The sequence below is a fragment of the Dendroctonus ponderosae genome, unplaced genomic scaffold, assembly GCF_020466585.1.
Source record: "Dendroctonus ponderosae isolate FM_Combo_2020 unplaced genomic scaffold, Dpon_F_20191213v2 Dpon_F_20191213_4, whole genome shotgun sequence".
In the NCBI taxonomy this organism is placed as follows: Eukaryota; Metazoa; Arthropoda; class Insecta; order Coleoptera; family Curculionidae; genus Dendroctonus; species Dendroctonus ponderosae.
In genome coordinates, this window is record NW_026018611.1 from 3,166,833 (window position 1) to 3,187,583 (window position 20,751).

The window sequence follows — 20,751 nt, forward strand, 5'->3', positions numbered from 1 at the left end:
TATGAATTCGCTTAGACACCTTTAAACCTTTTTGGACTAAAAAATAAAAATTTCCGTGAGAAAACAGAAAAATATCTAATTAAAGTCAGCTCTTGAACCTAGTGACCTAGTAACTTCAAAAGTGGATCCTGGTTAATTTCACCTCATTTCAAAGAAACTATTTCAAAAAACCAAAATACTAAAACCTTCATTCCTTTGAAAGGCCCTAAATAAATCAACGAGAAACCGCCAACAAGAAAACAATGCAAAGAAGACCAGCAAGGCAGGTCAAAGGGTGGAAGCTTCATCCCTTACCTGAAATCTTCCGGTCTTTCCGTCTAATAACAAAAGATGACTACTTCCCACTATTCGAAAAAAGCCGATCAAAGACACCCCAGTTCAACTCAAGCCCAGAGCTTTCGATCGAAAAAGCTGCCAACCAGTAGTTCAAAGCACGCGGTTGAGAGAGGGCGATTCCATCGGCATTTGGATCGTTCAGTTCAGTTCTGTTCAGTTTCTCCTATCAAACAGTCGCGTTGTTTTATAACAAAAAACAGTTACAAGCAATTTTATTGTCCAGTGAAGTCATTGAGTTGTTTCATTGTAGGAAGTTCTACCTCTGGTGGGTCTTGATTGAGAAAAAGGTAAGAAACTTGAAGAAGATTTTCTTTTAAATTTAGTTTCTATTACTTGAGGTTCTCGTCTACAAACCTGGATGGAATAATGTTCTTAAATCAGAAAATCGCAATTTGACTTTTGCCCTTATTTATTCGTTACTGCAGCCGAAAGCATTGATTACGTTTTCATTTCCTGTTGACTTGCTCACTTTCCTGATCAATATTCAAATCGGTCGCATTTTAATGTTGTTGTGTCTATTTGCTAATGTTTTCAAGTAATATTGAGTGAAAATTACAAAAATTGTACTCCACAAATTTGATTTTCAAATGTTTTTAAGCATTTCAATAACTAACTTCTTAACTCTCTCTCTCCTAACATCATATCCCTATTATGATTCAAGAATTAATATTAATTAATTTATGAAACACCAAGTGGGCCCCCGTGATTTCCGCATTTGATCCCAACAGATTTTTCTTCAAAGTTCAAAATTGACCTTTAATATACCGTGGTAGAAACAACTTTGTGAAGGAATCGTGCAGGTATCGATCTATCGAAGGTGTATGTGTATTTATGGAGTACGCGCCAATTTAAAAAAGTTTTTATTTATTTTCGAGCCAACATCAAAAGAGTAGTTGATGATGGTCCAGGAAAGACAAAACGCCAGAGTAATTCTTCTTGTTGGCCAAAAAGAATGGCAATAAACAGTACACAGAAAAAAGTATGATCTACTGTTACATATACAGGGTGGCTGAATAATCATTTTCACTCCTTTATGAGGATACGATATAAGATTGTTTGAGTTTAATTCATTTAACTCATGTATTTTATGGGTTTTCAAAACATAGTTGCACTCATATTGAACTTTTAGTTACTTGCTTAGTATAATTACTGTTTTGGAGGCAAAAGGTTTCTGCTGGATGACTCTTTTTTTTAGGGGCTACGACTTTTTTTTCTCCATATTTTTTCCAAAGCTACACTGTCTTGTCGCTTGAAATCGGGGTTTTAAACGTTTGTTTTAACGCGAAATTGTGTTACATGATTTCTTTAAATTCCCTTTCATATTTTAAATTTATTTTAGGACTTAAAGAATCGAGATTTTTGGAAAGTTGCCCGGAAAGTTTTTGGTTGAAAACAGTTTGTTGTTTAAATTGAAGAAAAATTGCAACTAAGAACTTCAAGAAATATTGGCGCACGATTTTACGTGAGAAATAAACAAAACATTCGTATAATTAGTATTTCAGCATAAGTTTCTGACTATCGACAGTGAAACATTGCATACCTTAACTTTTTAGCAAAGGAAAAATTAAAAGAACATAACAATATTCTAAATTATATAGAAAAAAGTCGCAACGGAGACAATTCCGCTGCACCAATCTCGTTTAATAAATCTTCCAAAGTAACTACAAACCTGTAAATGAGTCCAATTGCAGAAAAAATTAAACTCAATGATGAAACGAAAAAAAAGCGGACCTGAACAAAAATTCTGTATTTTCATATCAAGTGATTAATCGCAGGATGAAAAGTGAAAATAACATGGTACCAAACCAGGCTTTCGGAATTCATTTGCTCCTATTAATATTTTTTCTTTTAATTTCAATAAGCATCGCTTTAACTCCAAAAAAGAACGTTACTTCTGGTAAATTGGAGAATTTTCTTAATTAATTTAAGTATAAGCAAATAAAAAGTTGGTGACGTGAATTCCAAGAAGGTTGAACAAAGGAAACAAACCAAAAATAAACAGAAATCTTAAGCAAATTTGCATTTTTCACCTGGAAAATAAATAAGTGCACGTTATAATGTTGCGACCTTTCTATTGTCTATTTAGCCTTTTATCTCTTAATTACTATCGGTACCTTCAAATGGAATAAATTCAGAAACAGGGTTTCACACTTAAAAGTTTATCAGTGATTCACAGTTGTTTTCGAACAGAAATACGCGCCGATAATTAAATAATTGCTTCATAAATTTGCACTTATAGTCAAGATGAAAGTTCTTTAAAGTTTAAAACAAATGGTTTTTTTTACGTTTCGAAGGATTCGATTTTGTTGCTAAATTAACGACGATTATAAATACTATACTATATAAACTGATTATAAATACTTGAAAGATAGATTTAAACAAAAAAGTTATCAAACATGTTAATGCACGAACTAACGAATGGCGTCCGTTCAGAAGGCTGTTTACAAAATATGAATCGACAAGGCTGTTAATTGAAAGAAGGAAAATAATAATAAAGTAGAAACGAAAACTGGAAGATGGAAAGGGAAAAACACAGTTTTCTTTGTAGAAAGTATCCAAACCATCTGTAGAAATGAGACTAAAAAACGAATGGGGTTTAAGCCAACAAACAGCAGGTCCGTGCGATTTCGATTGCAATGAAACGCCATAAAATCTCATTCCTTATAATAGCACGGGTAATTGCTTAATTATTACGGACAAATTACCTGAGCCAGTTTGAAACAAATATACTTCTTAATAGCTTCCGGTGCGCCATGTCTATTATTAGATTGGGTGGCAGTACGGATATTATTAATATATTTGCGATTGCGAAAAATTACTGAACTTGTGTCTGGAAGAAACGGATATTTTGCAATTTTGTTTCCGTTTTGTCGACAGTTTTGCAGACTAAGCACGTGCGATCGAAAGCGCTAGAAAGCGAAATTGGAATTTTCCTATGTTGTTTCTTACTCAGTAGTTGTGGACGAAAAATTCCAGATGTCGAAAATGTTGAGGAAATATAAACGAAAACTTTTCTCGGTACGCTTAGGAAAACAACGTAGAAAAATGGCATTACTTACATGGTGTTTAATTTAAATCGTAGAAGACAGTTAAATAATTGCCTTCCTGAGTGTTGCGATGCTCAATGATAGATTGAAAGAAAAAGGTGAACAAACAGAAATCAAGCCCGATACACACAATAAGTTGATAAATGGTTGCGAAGAAAATATAATTTCCACTAGACTTTTATACAAAAAAAATCTCGTTAAGCAAAAGACGCTTCATCATATTTCAGTTGTTGTGTTGATCAGTTTCAGTCGAGTGACAAACGATAGTTTACGAATGGTGTTTATACAGAAAAATAAAATACAAGGGAATTTTAAATTACCGTCGACACCTGAAACGAATTAATTTTCGGTAAAGTGAAAATCTAAGCCCGTTAATGGCAAACTGTCACTTCCAATCACCATGTAAAGGCTTGGGTCGTAAAACCGTGAAGAAAATCACGTCTTCCTGTTTGCACAGCGAATGGTTTGAATGCAACAGACATAAAAACACAAATTTAGGACATTTTCCCATTTAGTTTCCCCGTAGGAGAATGTGGAATTTTAAAAATAGACAATGCCAGTTTAACTGGCGCTGATTTACGGGGTTCAAATTTCTGAGCAACAGTAAATCCGTTCGAAAATAGATGTTGTTATTGGTTTCAGGGGATTCTGTTTTCCAATTTTCTCGGAAGAATTCGGGGGATTTATGGTGTTATTTTTACCAGTTGGAAAGTGGAAAACCGCATCCAAATTGGGCGGCCAGGTGTTATCAACGCCAGCCGTAATACAGGGGGGGCATAATATTTTTACATACTAAATAGGAACGTGTGGAGTCAGCGGTTGTATTATACCGAAAGGACATGGACGCGGGACAGGATATCCGTATCCTTGGTTACATAAAAGCAATATAAAAGCATCCAAAACAGGAAAAGGAAATATATTATCACCCGATTTTCAATTGCCATTATCGTTCGCTTTTTTCCGTTTCATTCAATATGCACAAAATGCAAAATCCTGTGTGTTTTTCGGTTTTGTTTGGAACGATAATGATAATAATGGCAATGAAACTGAGCAGGATTATGGATCGGTTCGACAGTGTAATTAAACTCGGTTTTGTCGTCGGTTAAAAGCGAAAATTATACCTCAATTGAATAGCACGCCGTAAAAGGACGCAGGAATTCACCATACAATTAATGTGACCAAAATGAGATTTTTTAACGTTTCATTTAACTGGGCCAAGGTCTAATTTCCCTTGTAGTGCTCGAGTATCATAAATCTACCATTAAAACGTGCAGACAACAATTAACTTTAAGGGCTTAGGAATGGAACTTGTTGGACGGCCCAAGACAGACGGAAACTTGCTCTTCGTCGCCGCCATTATTCTTGCAGGGCAATTTTATAAAAGTGTCCAGGACAGTGTGTTGAAAAACAAAAAATTCAAGGAATTAATTTGAAATTAAAAAAAGGTGTTAGTTGATTGAAGTAAAACGTGAACCAAAATTGTATGGTCTGCAACAGTTTTGTATTTTTCAACTACAACGAATGGCTGGTTAAAAAAAAATAAACTGATGGCTACTAAGGTTAACATATTAATAATAAAATATATTTTTAATAGTGACTAAATATGTATAAGAAAATCGTTGATTGAGCAGCCCTGTACGCGTATACAGTAGAAGTAAGAATGCTTATGGAGTGAACGGATAAATCAACATTACATGAATTAATAAAGTGATCACTCTTAACGAATTCGCTCTGTATATTATACAAAGTAAAATAATTACAAATAAGGTACGGTTGATGCTTTTTGATCTAAAGAGTCGGTATAAACTGCTCAATAAATAAGCAAAATCAACGTTACACTGACAAATTTGGACCAGCTTTGGAACTGGATAAATTCTGATTGCTGCGAGCGGTTGCAGTTTTGTTTGAAGCGTTATTTTAGGGCAATTACTTTTCAGATTCATTTTTTACGAAAGGAAGGTGAAAAAAGGAACATTGCAAAATTTGTATAAGTTCCACATGCGCTCAGTTAGTCAAAAAACCTTTTTTTATTTCAACACCACACGCATTGGGATAGATCTCGTAATCGGAAACAGTTTTTTTAATTTTTCGCTCATCTCGCTTACTTACAGAGTGGTCTCAAAAAATCAGCTTTTTAGTATTTCAGTTATTTTTTTCTTTTGAACCGATTAGCGAAATGTAAGGGTCATGTTGGAGCTAAAACTTTGCAGTCGACTTTAGAAAAAAATTCTGTTACAATAAATAAACAAAATTTTTGAAAGTAAACTTTCAAACTAAAATATCTTTTTGTGCAACTCTGTAGGTATATCGAATTTTCGTCTTAAATTGTTCATGACGATTTAGCTTTAACACGTTCAATATCGTGAAAATTAAATTAAGAGTAGAAAAGTTATCCCTGCAAGACCCAGATGTTCATTTTTTGAGACCACCCTGTAAACAAAAGAGGTGGCCGAAAAATTAAAAAACTCTTTCGAGCTATTTGGTTTACCTTTAAAGTTTTGAAGTTAAGACCCCAAAACGCCTAATTTTGGTCCAACTAGGAGCATACCACAGTTTTGTATTTTTTTTGGCCGCCCTGTAGAAAATTTATCTGAGGTGGTTAATTTTTACCAAAACATATGGGGACTAAAAACAAATGGGGCTCAATAACGCCTCAAACCGAGACCAAATTGTTTGAAGCAATCAGAATTTATCCATTTCCAAAGTTAGGCAAATTTGGCTGCATAAAAATACGATTATTGACATTTTTTCTGAGTAATGTTTTACTACCTTGTTCAAACAACCAAAAAAAGTAATCTAGATTTTCCCTGCAACAAAATTGAGTCCAAAGAAAGCGGACGAGTTTTCTTGTAAAATCGATCTCTTCATTTTTTTGCATAAAAGATTCAGTTTGCCAATATTTTACAGTAAAACGTTAGGAAAAACGCGGTTTTTCTGTTTAGAGACAGTGTTGTTTAGAAATATGGACCTAAAAGTGAAGAAACTCCAGTTTCCAAGAGTTTTCCAAATAAATGATTATAAACTTTCGCTTTTTCAGTTCGGGGAAATATTTTTGGGAAAAGACCCAGAAATAATTATTACGGTTTTGTCCATAATGCGAAGGTGAAAAAAGTTTCCAAACATTTTTGCAAAACGGTTAAAGTACCGAGTGTTTCAAAAAAATGTATCATATAATTTTTCATAGAAAATACCTGAAGATTGCCAGAATTGCCTAAATATTCAGTTTGCCAGTATTCTACAGTAAAACGTTACGCGGTTTTTCTGTAGAGACAGTGTTTTCAGAAATATGGACCTAAAAGTGCATAAACTCCAGTTTCTAAGAGTTTTCCAAATAAACGATTATAAACTTTCGCTGTTTCAGTTCGGGGAAATATTTTTGGAAAAAGACCTAGACATAATGATTAGGGGTTTGTTCATAATTCGAAGCTGCAAAAAGTTTTCCCAACATTTTTGCAAAGCGGTGAGTGGGCGAGTCTTCCAATAAAATGTATCTTATAATTTTTCGCAGAAAATACTTGAAAATTGCCAGTATTTTAAATAAAACTAAAAAATAATGCGATTTTTGCGTCGAATTGCTTAATAGAAACTTAAAAGTTAAAACTGGAATAAACTGAAAATTTAAAGGAACTTTAGAAATCTTCAGAGCTATGACGGAGGCGATTTTTCCAAATAATTTTTTGTAAACTTTTGTTGTCTGGTCGATTTTTTCAAGATAATCCTAATTACTTTCGGTAAAAAAAGTTGTGCCAAATTCGAAGCTGAAATGGGTTTTCTAAGGTTCCCTGCAAACCCATGAATGAGGCGAATTTTCTAGCAAAATTAATTTTATAATTTTTGACTGAAAAGACCCCGTTATTGTCAGAAAAGAAGAAAATAATGCTTTTTTGCATTTTCGATTCAAAACTTTTAGTTTTGTGGCCGGTTTTGGCGACAACCTTAATGGTTTTCGGGAAAAACCCGGCTTAATGGTTTCGGTTAAATTTCTATAGGTACAGAGTGTCTCAAAAGAAGGTGCCATCGTTCAATAACATTTATGTGCGTCTGTGAGCAAAAGAACCAATTTAAATGCAAATCTCCTGAGCTTGAAGCAGACCAGAATCGGAAGAGAATCAGTTCAATTGAAAGCATTTTTATTTAAATTCGATTTTAATTTCTCCCAGTGTGTTCTAAAATACGGTGCTGTACTTGAATAGATTCTCGCGTGTTTTTCTAACTAGCAACAATTGAGATCTAATTCTCATTTTAAGGTTTAAAGCAGACCAAAATTGAAAAAATCACTATATCGTTGCGCTTCTAAGAACTTAAAACTAAGAACCAGGAAAAACTTGAAAAAAGACAAATCTTACATTCGATTTTGATTTCTTTACAAAGGGTCGGAAATTGGGTGCAAAACTTGAATGGTTTATTGTGCGTCTTTCAGACAAGAACCAATTTGGATGCAAATCCTCTTTTGAGCTGACCAAAATTGAGAAGAATCCTATCAAGAAACTTGAAAAAAAGCATTCAAATGCAATTTACCTAAATGCTATTTTAAGTATATACAGAGCGTCCCAAGCGAGACTACAATAGGACTTTTGGAATAAAAGACTATTTAAATTCAACCATCCTTTTAAAACAGAGAACAAGAACCAAAAACCTCGAGAAGACAGATCTTCAAACATCTCTGAAATGTGGTTATTAAAAAAACCAGTCACGCCGTCTCTTAAAGGAATTTATTTATCAAGGGCCTGCACGGCAAAGCTCACGAGGAACCCAAAGAAATGCCCATCTCTGGGAAGATTCTTCGGAATGTGACAAACAGTTTGGAACGCGGGTGTGGTTGAGCTGAAACTGGTTTCGTTTACACCTACTCATATCTTTAACTACTCGATGTTACGGAGGTCAATTAAACTATTTTTCAAGCTACATTGTTTCGACGACCGATATCATAGCATACGGGTGGATCAAGTAACTAGATCAGAATTAATTACTCGTTGCGTAATTTACGAAATTGGTAAATTAAAGTGGCATCTGGACGCGAGGAATTTCGGTTCAAAGGTGACTTCTAGTCGCAAGTATCAAAGTTACTTTGTAGCTAATTTACTCGGTCAGACTAAATGCAGCCATGAATCCCTTATAAGGAAGGCATGCTGAATGACGAAATAAGAAAAATCTCAAGAACATTGAAATATATGCCGGCAATTCATTTCATTGCCATCCGAGTTATTGCATCCTGTATTAAACAGCTCGATGACTGACGAGGATGCGAGTTACTCATTTCTTTCATTTACCTTTTAAGCTTAGTACCTCAGGAAGCGTTTGTTTATTATAATATTTACTTAACGGAGGTACTTAACAACTTATTTACACAAACAAAGCTTCATTTAACCGCTTTATGTGCTTACTAATCGTGCGGGTTTTATGCCTACACTCTGAACTGGAGGATATTTCCTTGCTTAGAAGAGAAATAGTTTAAAAAAGTTATTTAGCGGTTGTCCATAATTGGGCAAAATAGAGACACATTTTCTTTAGGCAGTTTTAGTACTAAAACAAAAAAAATTGCTACATTGAAAGCTACACTATGTAATTAGAAAGCAGAAATTGCAATTTAAAATCCACCAACCGAAATAGTAGAGTAGAGTAAGCTTTCGTAGGTATATAATACACGATAGCTTCCTCAAGATCTCGGTAATTAACCAAGCAACAGTACCCACTTCCGCTCAGCCGAGCATTTTTTAAATAATTTTATGGTGTTTGGCGCATTATTAAAAATATTTGCCAGTGCATGAAAGAAATGCTCGGGCTTTGAATCTAGAATTAATGAAATTTAAATAAAGAATGCCCCCTAATAGCGAAACAAAGGGAAGACTCTTATACATTATTAATCGTTGTGCGCTCGTTCAAATTGCGCCTCTTTTGTTCATTGTATTATAATAAACCATTATTTTTCGGATATCCCGTATTTATATTCATAATAAGCAAATTTACTTAGATGTTTTGTCTTAATTACCGTGTGCAGCGTAAGACGTTGCTTATAGTGGCAGCCCGCGGAAACCTTCCCAGAGGAAGGAACATAACAATTTTGCCATTCTATTGTTTTTTTCTTCGGTTTTTATGGCTATTGTGCGGAAAGTGTCACGGGAGAACATTCATATAGATTGTCTGGAATTTTTATGCATAAATAGGCTAAATGTTGATGGTTGTTTGGTTCTATACGCATACAGGTGATTTTTGTAAAGAAGAAGTGAAATGTGAGAAAAAAAATTGTATGTTAAACGACAAAGTGTTGCCATTGATTAAAATATCACCCTATACATTATCACAACCGTCTAACACATTGAATGGCGTAGATTTCCCGGGCGTAGCCTATGGGCCAAATTTAAGGTAAATATTCAAAACTTTAAAAGTAAGAAAGGAAAAACACAATTAAATTTGTAATTTAAACACTTTTATCCGATATTTATATTAACTCTTTTGCTTATTTTTGTCAGTTCAATCGTCTTGTTTCATCGCTGCTTATCGTCTGTTCTTTAGCTAATAATTAGTGAACAGTTCCTGTCGAGTCTATTATCGTTTACAAAAACTTGTGGACTACAAAAAAATGTGGAGCAACTAAACTTGAAGAAAACAACCAGACAGAAAAAGTAATAAAAGTGATCGTAGAATTATTAATAGGAGCATTATGAAAGACAAGTTTTTTACTGACTGTAATAAACTAGTTGCTTAATATCAACTCCAATAAAGTATTAATTTTCAAATTAATTGTTACACTGCAAAACTTGTTCAAGCTTTAATACTAGAATTTTTGTATTGCTACAAGCGATTTAAGTTTTGTTTGGAGCGTTATTTAGTCCAACTCTTTTACTATCAGTCTCGGTTTTTGCAAAAATTCTGTATTTTAGATACATCTACAGGGTGTGCAAGAAACAATGCAAAATTTGCATAAAAGTTTGGTATGCGCCCGTTGAACAAGAAAAAACTTTTTTTGGACAGCAAAAGCCATTTTTCAGAACGGTTTTTAAATTTTTTGTATTTTTCAAAAAATCACCGTTTTGGTGATTACATTTTTTTTTTGAAGCGATTTTGGAGATCTGGAACACATATTGAAGCTAAAACTTAATAATCGATTTAAGACAAAAATTTTATATACAGGGTTGCATGAATAAAGGGATTATTTGAACGTAAACTTCACTTTAATTGAATGTCTGCTAGGATCGAGGGTAGGTCTCATTTGGGTCACTTTTAATGCAACCCTGTATATAATTTTTGCATAAAGTCGATTATAAAGGTGTAGCTTCAAAATGAGCGACAGATTTTGAAAATCGGCCCAAGAGAAAATATATAATTACTGAAAGGTCAAAAAGTTGATTTTTTAGGACATCCTCTAAATTAAAGTAATAGGCAAAACAATAAAAAAATTGTTTTTTTTATTTGATGTCTCCAGTGATGTGTTTCGCGTTCAAATCCAAAAAACTTTGTTTTGTTCAACTGGACATTCCGAATATATTTAGGAATGTAGCATTGTTTCAATTCACACCCTGTAGAAACTTTATCTGAAGTACTAAACTTTCGCAAAAATTGGGACTAAGAGAAAAATAATTGGACTCCATAACACTTCAAACAGAAATCAAATCGCCAGCAGCAATCAGAATTTATCCAGTTTGAAAGTTAGGAAAAATTTGACCGTGTAACATTCTTCATTGAGCAGTTGGTCTATTCAAAATCAAACAATAGTCTGATACACAAATGAAACACCCTGTATATTATTGAAAATTTCAGTTCGTTTCAAAAATCTACTCGAGAATGTCAGAAAGCTAAATATAAGATCAACTAATTTCGAAATTTGTTGATAAAAAAAATAAATAAAAAGTTCTTTACTATTGAACTTATTTCAAAAATTACCAGTTTTCGAAAATGCTGCAAACTTACTGACTATTTCCTGATATCTCAAACATTTCAACGGGAAGCAGAAGTTTTTTCCTGAGTGATTTAAAACCGCAATATTAATAGCAAATTTGTGTTACGCAAATACTCAGTTCATCAGTGTTCAGCTCGCATTTATTATTTAGATTCATTCTTCTTTCATTTATTATTAATCATTTGCTATTTATGGTTTATTAAACATCATTTATTTCCAATCTATTCATCACTGTAGCTTCTATTTGAAAATATTCACGTTTTTTTAGTGATTCAACTAATTTGGATTACTATGCATATTGGAAAATGGTTGGCCAGGGCTCGAGTAACTCGAGAACTCTGAAGCGTTTGGCAATTTTACATAAAAGGTATACAGAATGTTCAATGTAAAATTGCAAATTTCCTATTGAACAGCGTTTTTGCAGTTAAATGTGTTTAGAGAGAGTTTTGTTTAGAAATATTGACCTAAAAGTGAAGAAACAGGAATTTAAAAAAAATCAAATTATGCACAGCGACGAAGTTGATAGTTGATGAAATAATTGATTATAAACTTTCACTTGCTTTGTTCGGGAAAATATTTTTAGGAAAAATTGAGGAAAAAATTATTAGGGTTCGACGAACATTTTTACAAAGCTGTTCCAATAACATTTATTTTAAAATTTTCACAGAAAATACCTGAAAATTGCCGGTATTTTTTAACGGTAAAACTAGAAAAATATGGAAATAATTGCTTAATAAAAATGTTGTTTAAACTAGAAATGATTGAAATTTTAAAGGAAGTCTTCACGACGAATTTTTTAAAGGATTTATTATACTTTCGCTTATTTTGTTCTGTTTTTCATAAAAAATTGTCAGAAACTTGAGACCAAATTCGAAGCTGGAAACGGATTTCAAAACTTTTTACAAACCGACGAAGGAGGCGAGTATTCTAGTAAAAATTATTTCAGAATTTTTCGCAGGAAATACCTAAGGATTCTCAGTATTTTAATAACAATAATTTAAAAACAACTGAAACAATAGTCATCAACATTTTTTTAGTGATTCGATTAATTTGGATTACTATGCATATTGGAAAATGGTTGGCCAGCGCTCGAGTAACTCGAGAACTCTGAAGCATTTGGCAATTTTACGTAATAGGTATACAGAGTGTTCAATGTAAAATTGCAAAATTCTTATTGAACAGCGATAAAATCTTAAAAGAATTGCCTCTAATATTATGCTTTAGATAGTTATGCTTGATTTCAGTTATTGTTCAAGTTTACGTTTCAAGGCTGAATTCCTGAAACGGTACGCCCTTTTAAAGATTCCCGTTAAGGGCCAAATCAGCCGTGTCTGTCGGGCCCATAGAACAAGCCTTATTGGGAATCTTAGACCAATGGGGCCAATTGGGAATCTTAGACATCCCGCTAAGCGGTAGAACTGCTCCAAATTGGTGATTGTTTTCCTTTCCAAGTAATTCACTTAACGGAATGCACTATATACTACAAAGGGCATTGTGAAATCAGAAGGGCAACAATTGACTATTGAGCAAAAAGCAAAAAACATAACTGTGCTCGGCTACTCTTCACTATTGAAAGGTTAAGTCTTTGAAGCGACCACCCAACAGAGCACAGAGCGTGGGAAATACCCTGTTTTCCTCACCCTGCACTTCTGATTTCCTCTTTACCTCAGTCGAAAAAGTGACCAGAGATCACGTTCGTATTTTCACTCGAACACAGTTTGTTGTGTCTCCTCAAGTCGTACAAATCGGGAGTGTTTCGCCTCAACACATCGCAGACTCTGACAGAGAAGTGCCTCAAAACCCAACCCGTAATTATTCACCCTCAAATCAAATCAGTCCTCAAGTGAACTAATTGGAAACAGTTCCCCACTCAAGTAGAATAATTACCCCACTCAGCCCATTTTAAAGAACGTACTGCCCAGGCCAAAGAAAAAGTGGCAAAATAAACGTGTCGCCCGTGCAAGTTCGGCAGGCACATCTTAAATTGGCAGATTTTATTTCCTCCTGCAACTACTCACAAGGATACCCACCAAACACTGGCACACTCATTGGTCCTTCGAACAAAAGAAATTTTCCCCCATATTCTCTTATACATTTGGTCCTTACGAGCCGGATCAGGTTAGTTTAGAACTTGATCCCCCCTCAATAATATTATCAGTGCATCACCCAACTTCGTCAAAAATAACCATCGAAAAAAACTAGGTTTTACTCCCGAAAAAAAATATTTCATATGGAACAATGCCGAAAAACAGTGCTCCGTTTCTTTTTTAACCATTTTCTCTTAAAACCATCAGAAAATAATACTTATAGATTTTGGAAATAGACAGTAAAGGCTCTCCCTGAAGTATAGAATATTTTAAGCTTCAGGAGAAGTGCTTTCCATTTATCTTCAACTAGAACCTTAAATAAATATTTTACATATTTTTGAAATTCGTGAAAGCACAATACATAATTAATTTAGACGAGATGAAGAATTACAAAATAAGTGTTTAAAATAATAAAAAAATTAACAGAACTGAACAACCAACTTTTTGAATGACAAGAACGTCCATAAATTTATTAAAATATTCGCAATCTATACGCATATTTTTACAGTTGAAAGTGTGACTGAAGAAGCCTTTAAATCACAAAGTCGTCATTTTAGTTAGTTATCCTAAAATCCGCGTAAGAAAAGTTTAGTGTACCTACAGGGTGAGCCAAACTTAACGCCCAAGGTCTACTGCGCCAGAACCAAAACTGATAATTAAATTCTAAACGTAGGGTCTCTATGTGAAGCTCTAAGGAACACTTTCACAGAAAAGAAAGAAATATAGTAAATTCAGAAATGGCGTTAATGACTTTTTCCCCCTGAAACGTACCAATATTTTTTCACAATTAGGTATCCCTTATGATTCCGATAAACTTTTATTTAAAATAAGATTATGCTGTTATTTCGGCTGAAGAGTTATGTCTTCAAAATAGAAGAGTTCAGATAATGTAAATTATTTATATTAACCACGGAGTTTTCAATCAAACCTTTTATCAAACAATTTCTATAAACCCAGAAAAAAAACATTTCAAGACATGTATACCTAAAAAAATGTAGATTAGAAGTAAAACACGAGCTCAACAGCGGCTTCTAAACCTTATTCTGATATCTCTTCATACGCAAAAATGAGCACGATCCCTTAAGAGACAAAATAATACAATAATTGACTGATTGATCAGCTCGACATTTTAACATTTTAATTTTAATCAGAATTACCATTGCTATTCAAGCAATGAACAACCAACAGACGTGGTAAGCGCGAATTTTAATATTGCATGTTTAATTATTCGTAATCTGTGATAATCAATCAAATAAACGTTTGTTCCTTTTCTTGAGGTTCAGAGTTCAGGAGAAACAATCCAATAAGGACAAAAAACACGATTGCAATATTTTGATTTTTGGTCGAAAATTTCATAAGGGATCGAATTTTGAAAAAAGTTCAAGTTTCTCAAAATATCTCAAATTCTACATCATTTTCATTGGAAAGTGACAAGGAATGCAACGAACTGATTAAAAGACACCGGTGAGTTTCCAGTTCCCAAATAATCAACATTTTTCGTCTATTTTGATCGGTCGCAATCTTCAACGCACGATATCTTCCTTATTATCGACCCACAACCTTCATATTCGATATTGGGCAGCTTCTTACGTCGGAAAGAATCCAATAAGGGCAAAAAACACGATTGCAAAATTTTGATTTTTGGTCGAAAATTTCATAAGGGGGGACCAAGGGATCGAATTTTGAAAAAAGTTCAAGTTTCTCAMAATACCTCGAGTGATACATCATTTTCATCGGAAAGAGACAAGGAATGCAACGAACTGATTAAAAGACACCGGGGCCTTTCCAGTTCCCAAATAATCAACATTTTCTGTCTATTTTGAACAGTTTTTGAGCGGTCGCAATCTTCAACGAACGATATCTTCCTTATTATCGACCCACAACCTTTATATTCGATATTGGGCGGCTTCTTAGGTCGGAAAGAATCCAATAAGGGCAAAAAACACGATTGCACAATTTTTATTTCTGGTCGAAAATTTTATAAGGGGGAACCAAGGGATCGAATTTTGAAAAAAGTTCAAGTTTCTCAAAATACCTCGAGTGATACATCATTTTCATCGGAAAGAGACAAGGAATGCAACGAACTGATTAAAAGACACCGGGGCCTTTCCAGTTCCCAAATAATCTTATAAGTGAATTCTGAACTTATAAGTGGTCCTATATTGAAGCTTGCTTCTCTTGCACAGTTTCTAATATTTCAACATCATTTTATATCTTAAGTGACATCGTATTGATTCCCAGTTGCTTCAACAATTAACTGACAAAAGGTGTGTCCGTAGCTGACAAACTTTCTCTCATATTAAGACTAAAATATAAGAACAAACATGTCCAATATTTCAAAGCTCAATTTATCATGTTGTAAACCTTGCACGTTTTATAGGAGACATTGTCACAGGCAACAGGGGCAACTGAGATTTTATTTTAAGTTTTATTTTAATTAATTCCGTTTTATTTTAAGATCTTTTAATGAATTTTCACAGAAATTTCAAGTTAAGTAATTGACTTATAAGACTATCAGCTTAACATTGAACCCATTAACAAGTCACATTCCATCATATCAAATTCAACGGACAATCTAATAAAACATCAATCAATTACATCGTCGTTTATTAGTAACAAACACATGTTGCTTGTGTAATAGTTTCCAAATAATCTCGCTTCCTTTTCGCTGTGGATTTGGGAAAATAAACAACAATTACATTTATCGGCATATCTCGACCAACATCCTGCCTCCACTGTTTTATTCGTCTCGTTCATCGGTTAATATTGTTTTTTTTCGTCGCCTTATTTAATACCGGTATCAGTTTTCCGTTGATTTCTATGCATCTATTGTATAATTAATTTGCTTTCGATGCAAATGATGTCCGCATCCTGTGTGGCGCTTCCAATATGGACAGTCAGTCTTGCATTATCCAAAAATACGACTTTTTATTCCAACAGGACGCCACACAGGGAGATTAGTGCTTCCTGTCGAATCAAAGCAACATTCGCCGAAATTTCGACGGCCCTTGAAGATGCCTTTTTGACACATCCTCCAGGGGGGCGTCAAGTCTCATAATGGCTCTTTCATTCGAAAATAGTTGCGGATGCTCTAAAGCGGAAACACCATACGTTCGGAACCACCCCTTCCTGTATACTAAATCGCATTTTTACCCCCGCTTGCAAGGGATGTTAATTGGGCCCTTTATTGTTGACGGGATATCCTGTTTTGGGGAAATATTTAGACCTTTGTGGTGGAAATGAGGAAATTAATACAACAAAAGAATTGGCCTAATTGAACCTGGCCCTTTAGGGCTTTTTAACCGCTGAATGATTTATGGTCAGTGTATTTAAGTCAATTAATTAAACTTAAAAGAGGAGTCGGTTTAGAACACGCCCTTGTGCCGATTGGTAAGATAAATTGAAACTTGGTCCATTTTTCAAACCGCTAATGGATTTAATGATGTCAGTAGTTTACTTAGAGAAACCCGCTAGAGTTTATTAACTTTTTTTTCATCCTCTTTGCCTGGGGATATTCACTATTCAATTTGTAATTTTCAGCCTTTTTCATATCAACGTTGGTATCAGTTTTTAAATTCCACTTTTTTACATTGTCCTTATTCTTCCGACCGAATTTTCTTCAATTAATTGATTGTGAAACGGGTGTAGTAAATTATAGCTGCCAGAAATGTAAAAACTTCCGCAGAAAATCCAATTCTTAATTTTTTACTATAATTGAAATATGTATTACTCGATGTTAGGCCTGGGTAACACTGTGTTGAGTTGCGCGTTTGAGTTGTTGCCGGTCTTTGGGTTAATGAGTAATAACTCATCGCTTAATGGGTTATAACTCGTTTTCCGATGACCGACTGGAATTTTAACATCTAAAAAAAATTATCAACTTTTTTTATGAGTAACGTTTTACCAGCAACGGAATATAGCGCCGGTGTGTTGGGTTGGCGCACCAAGCCATTTGTGCAGCACTGCGCTAACTCTAATATTTGGTCTAAAACGAAAAAACCGGAAATTTTGATGCAACTTAAACATTCTTCAGGGCGATGAGGGTGACGAGTTTTCCAAATAGTTGATTATATGATTTTGCTTTCTCTGTGCGCTTTAGGGAAAACTTTAATTTTTTCGAAAGAAAACGAGAACTTTGTTTCGGTTGGTGTCCCAAATTCAAAGGTAAAACGGGTATTTAAAAAAGACGATAAAGAAGACCAAACTATAAAAATGACGAGTTTTCTTGCAAAATCGATCTCTTAATTTTTTTGCATAAAAGACTCAGTTTGCTCGCAGTTTGCAGTAAAACGTGTTTAGAGAGAGTTTTGTTTAGAAATATTGACCTAAAAGTGAAGAAACAGGAATTTAAAAAAATCAAAGTATTCACACCGACGAAGTTGACGAGTTTTCGAAATAATTGATTATAAACTTTCACTTGTTTTGTTCGGGAAAATATTTTTAGGAAAAATTCCGGAAAAAATTATTAGGGTTTGACGAACATTTTTAAAAAGCTGTTAAGTGTTCCAATAACATTTATTTTAAAATTTTCACAGAAAATACCTGAAAATTGCCGGTATTTTTTAACGGTAAAACTAGAAAAATAAGTAAAGAATTGCTTAATAAAAATATTGTTTAAACTAGAAATGATTGAAATTTTAAAGGAAGTCTTCACGACGAATTTTTTAAATGATTTATTATACTTTCGCTTATTTTGTTCTGTTTTTCATAAAAAATTGTCAGAATTTTGAGACCAAATCGAAGCTGGAAACGGATTTCAAAACTTTTTGCAAACCGACGAAGGAGGCGAGATTCTAATACAAATTATTTTATAATTTTTCGCAGGAAATACCTTAGGATTGTCAGTATTTTAATACCAATAATTTAAAAACAACTGAAACAATGGCCATCAACATTTTTTTAGTTGTTTTTAAACCATCCCAGCAACGGAACCGAATTACTGCGCCGGTGCTTTGGGTTACTACTTTTATCTTATTTTGTGTGTATAATATATATATTATTTGTTATTTTGTGTTTCACACAGTTTTTTCAAAATTAAATTAATTAGTTTTATCGCGAAATTAGAACTGTGGCAACCTGAAATGCCGCTTATCAATTCCCAGCAGTAAATCGTTTGCAGAAATATAGTTAAAAGATAAATATATGACTAAATATCGGGTTTCCAGAAATAGCGATTTTGTCAGCTTCTATGTTAATCAGTCGCTATCTATAAGAGTTTGCATGAGGAAAATCAATTATGTATCATCAAACTAGAAACGAATGAAAATAGTCAGTGGAAATGTTGCATCAGAATTTAACTAAACAACAGGAAGTAAATAAATTTGCGTGATTTCCACCAAGTAAATTATTAGATATTCAAATTAAATTTGTTGCAACCGTTATACATTTTCTTGTTATTTATTTTTGCATTTTCTGTCGTCTGGATGCACTTTTTTGGTCACGTATTCATACAATTCTCTAATTTCTGCCATTTTCTAACAGTTTGGGCCATTTTATACGGTATTGATTCCCCTTAGACTCTATTAACTGAATCTACAGGGTGATTCAAAATTGGCGTCATTCCTTTTAAGGGGTGTTAGACGCTCACTTGGAGAGTACGAGAAAAATATTGAAAATTTTTTTTTCGAAAATTTCTAGAAGATATTAACAGTTGAAGATTGATATGCGCTAATTGCAAAAAATCACTAGGTTTTATCAGTGAGTTTTTCTTTATTAGCTAGTAATTTTTTTGCATTTTGTGTCGGTTTGATTGCACTTTCTTATTGCGCAGATTCATCAAATTCTTTATTGCACATTTCTCTGCCAGTTTTATTTGCGGTTGCAAGCAGCTATTCGCTTTTAATTTCTGTAATATTTTTTGCGGTTTTTTAAGAGATTGATTTTCCTTAGACTCTATTAACCTCAATGTATAAGCGCCTTTTAGAAAAAAATACTCATTCAATTCAATAATTGCGTGATCATCATTCCTTTGATCATGAACTAACATGATCAAAAAGGTTACGGTTTCGCGCCTTTACTTGAAGCGGCTACGCTTTTTCGGCTACGCCAAGCAAACCACCTCTGAAGATGCAAGTCACTCGTGCTTGCGAAACGTCAGGAATAAATTATTTTCCACGACGGGCTGAAAGCCCGAAAAATCGCCGGTTTCAATTCTACATCAAGGAATTTATATTAAATTAAACAACTTCAACTGAAAGGTATCGCAGGAATGTAAATAATCCCACGTATTCCTCACTCGATAACTTAATGAATAACATTGGAATGTATAAAACGTAACGGTTTAGAATCAACATCGAATTTCGATAAATTAAAAACTTTCAAGCAATAGCGTGTTTTCAGTTCAGTTCCACATCAGTTTCAAATATACAGGGTACTCCAGTCTTAAGACTGAAATTTTTGCCATGCCAGTTTCCCTCTAGAATGGCCAAACCAATCACTTCCTGAACATACGTTAATACACCCCGAGAGTCCGCTTTCCTAATAGCGGCGTTAAAATAGACTTGTGTGTTAAAAACGGTTACAAGAACCGTTAAGTGTGTCTCGGGGTGTGTGCTTTCAAAGCTTCAACCGACACACATGTTCCTGTCTAAGCAGAGGCCGCAGTCGGGATGCGGATGCGAAAAAACCCATCGATAAAAGGGGGGGCCCAACAGGAAATGTCGGAAATGCAACATTAAGAATTGATGAAATTTCAAACTATGCAATCATATAGACCAAGTGATTGGCCGGTACAATAACGAGTCTTTCTTTTCCAGCGTATCTGAAGCACCGTAGGTGATTGATCAAAATAGGTTTGGACGACGCAAGACCGATGGCTCTACACGCAGCAGAAGCGCCGATCCGATACTGGCCAGCATCAGAATGGGACCGATTTGCAGCATTTAAAAGTGCACACTCGCATCAGAACTGCTATGAGGACGACAAACTACCAAAAGGTATAACAAAGATTTCCGGACTTTTTTTTAAACAACTTTGGTTTACATATTACAAACAAATTCAACGAGGTCTTTAAAAATCGTGATGCCCTTTTTTAGGGCAAAGCTTATGCTTTGAGCTCAGAAAACGCAACCAATAAAAAAATTATCAATACTATCAAGGATCAAAAATTCTCAATTTATATTTTACAGGGTTATTCACCGTTTGATTTTTAAAAAGTATTATTTTATGAATTGTCCGACGCCTACCGAGCCCACATTTTAAAAATATTTTTGTAATGTACAGGGTGTCCCAAAGGCTCTAAACGTATCAAAGTTGCGTTTTTTTAAATGGAATGTCCTGTATATTATTGGGTTTTTGGATTCGCTGAACAAAATATGTGCCTGTTTTAATAGGGTTTATAATACCTTCTATCTTAAGGTTTTTTAAATAATACGAATTTAATCAA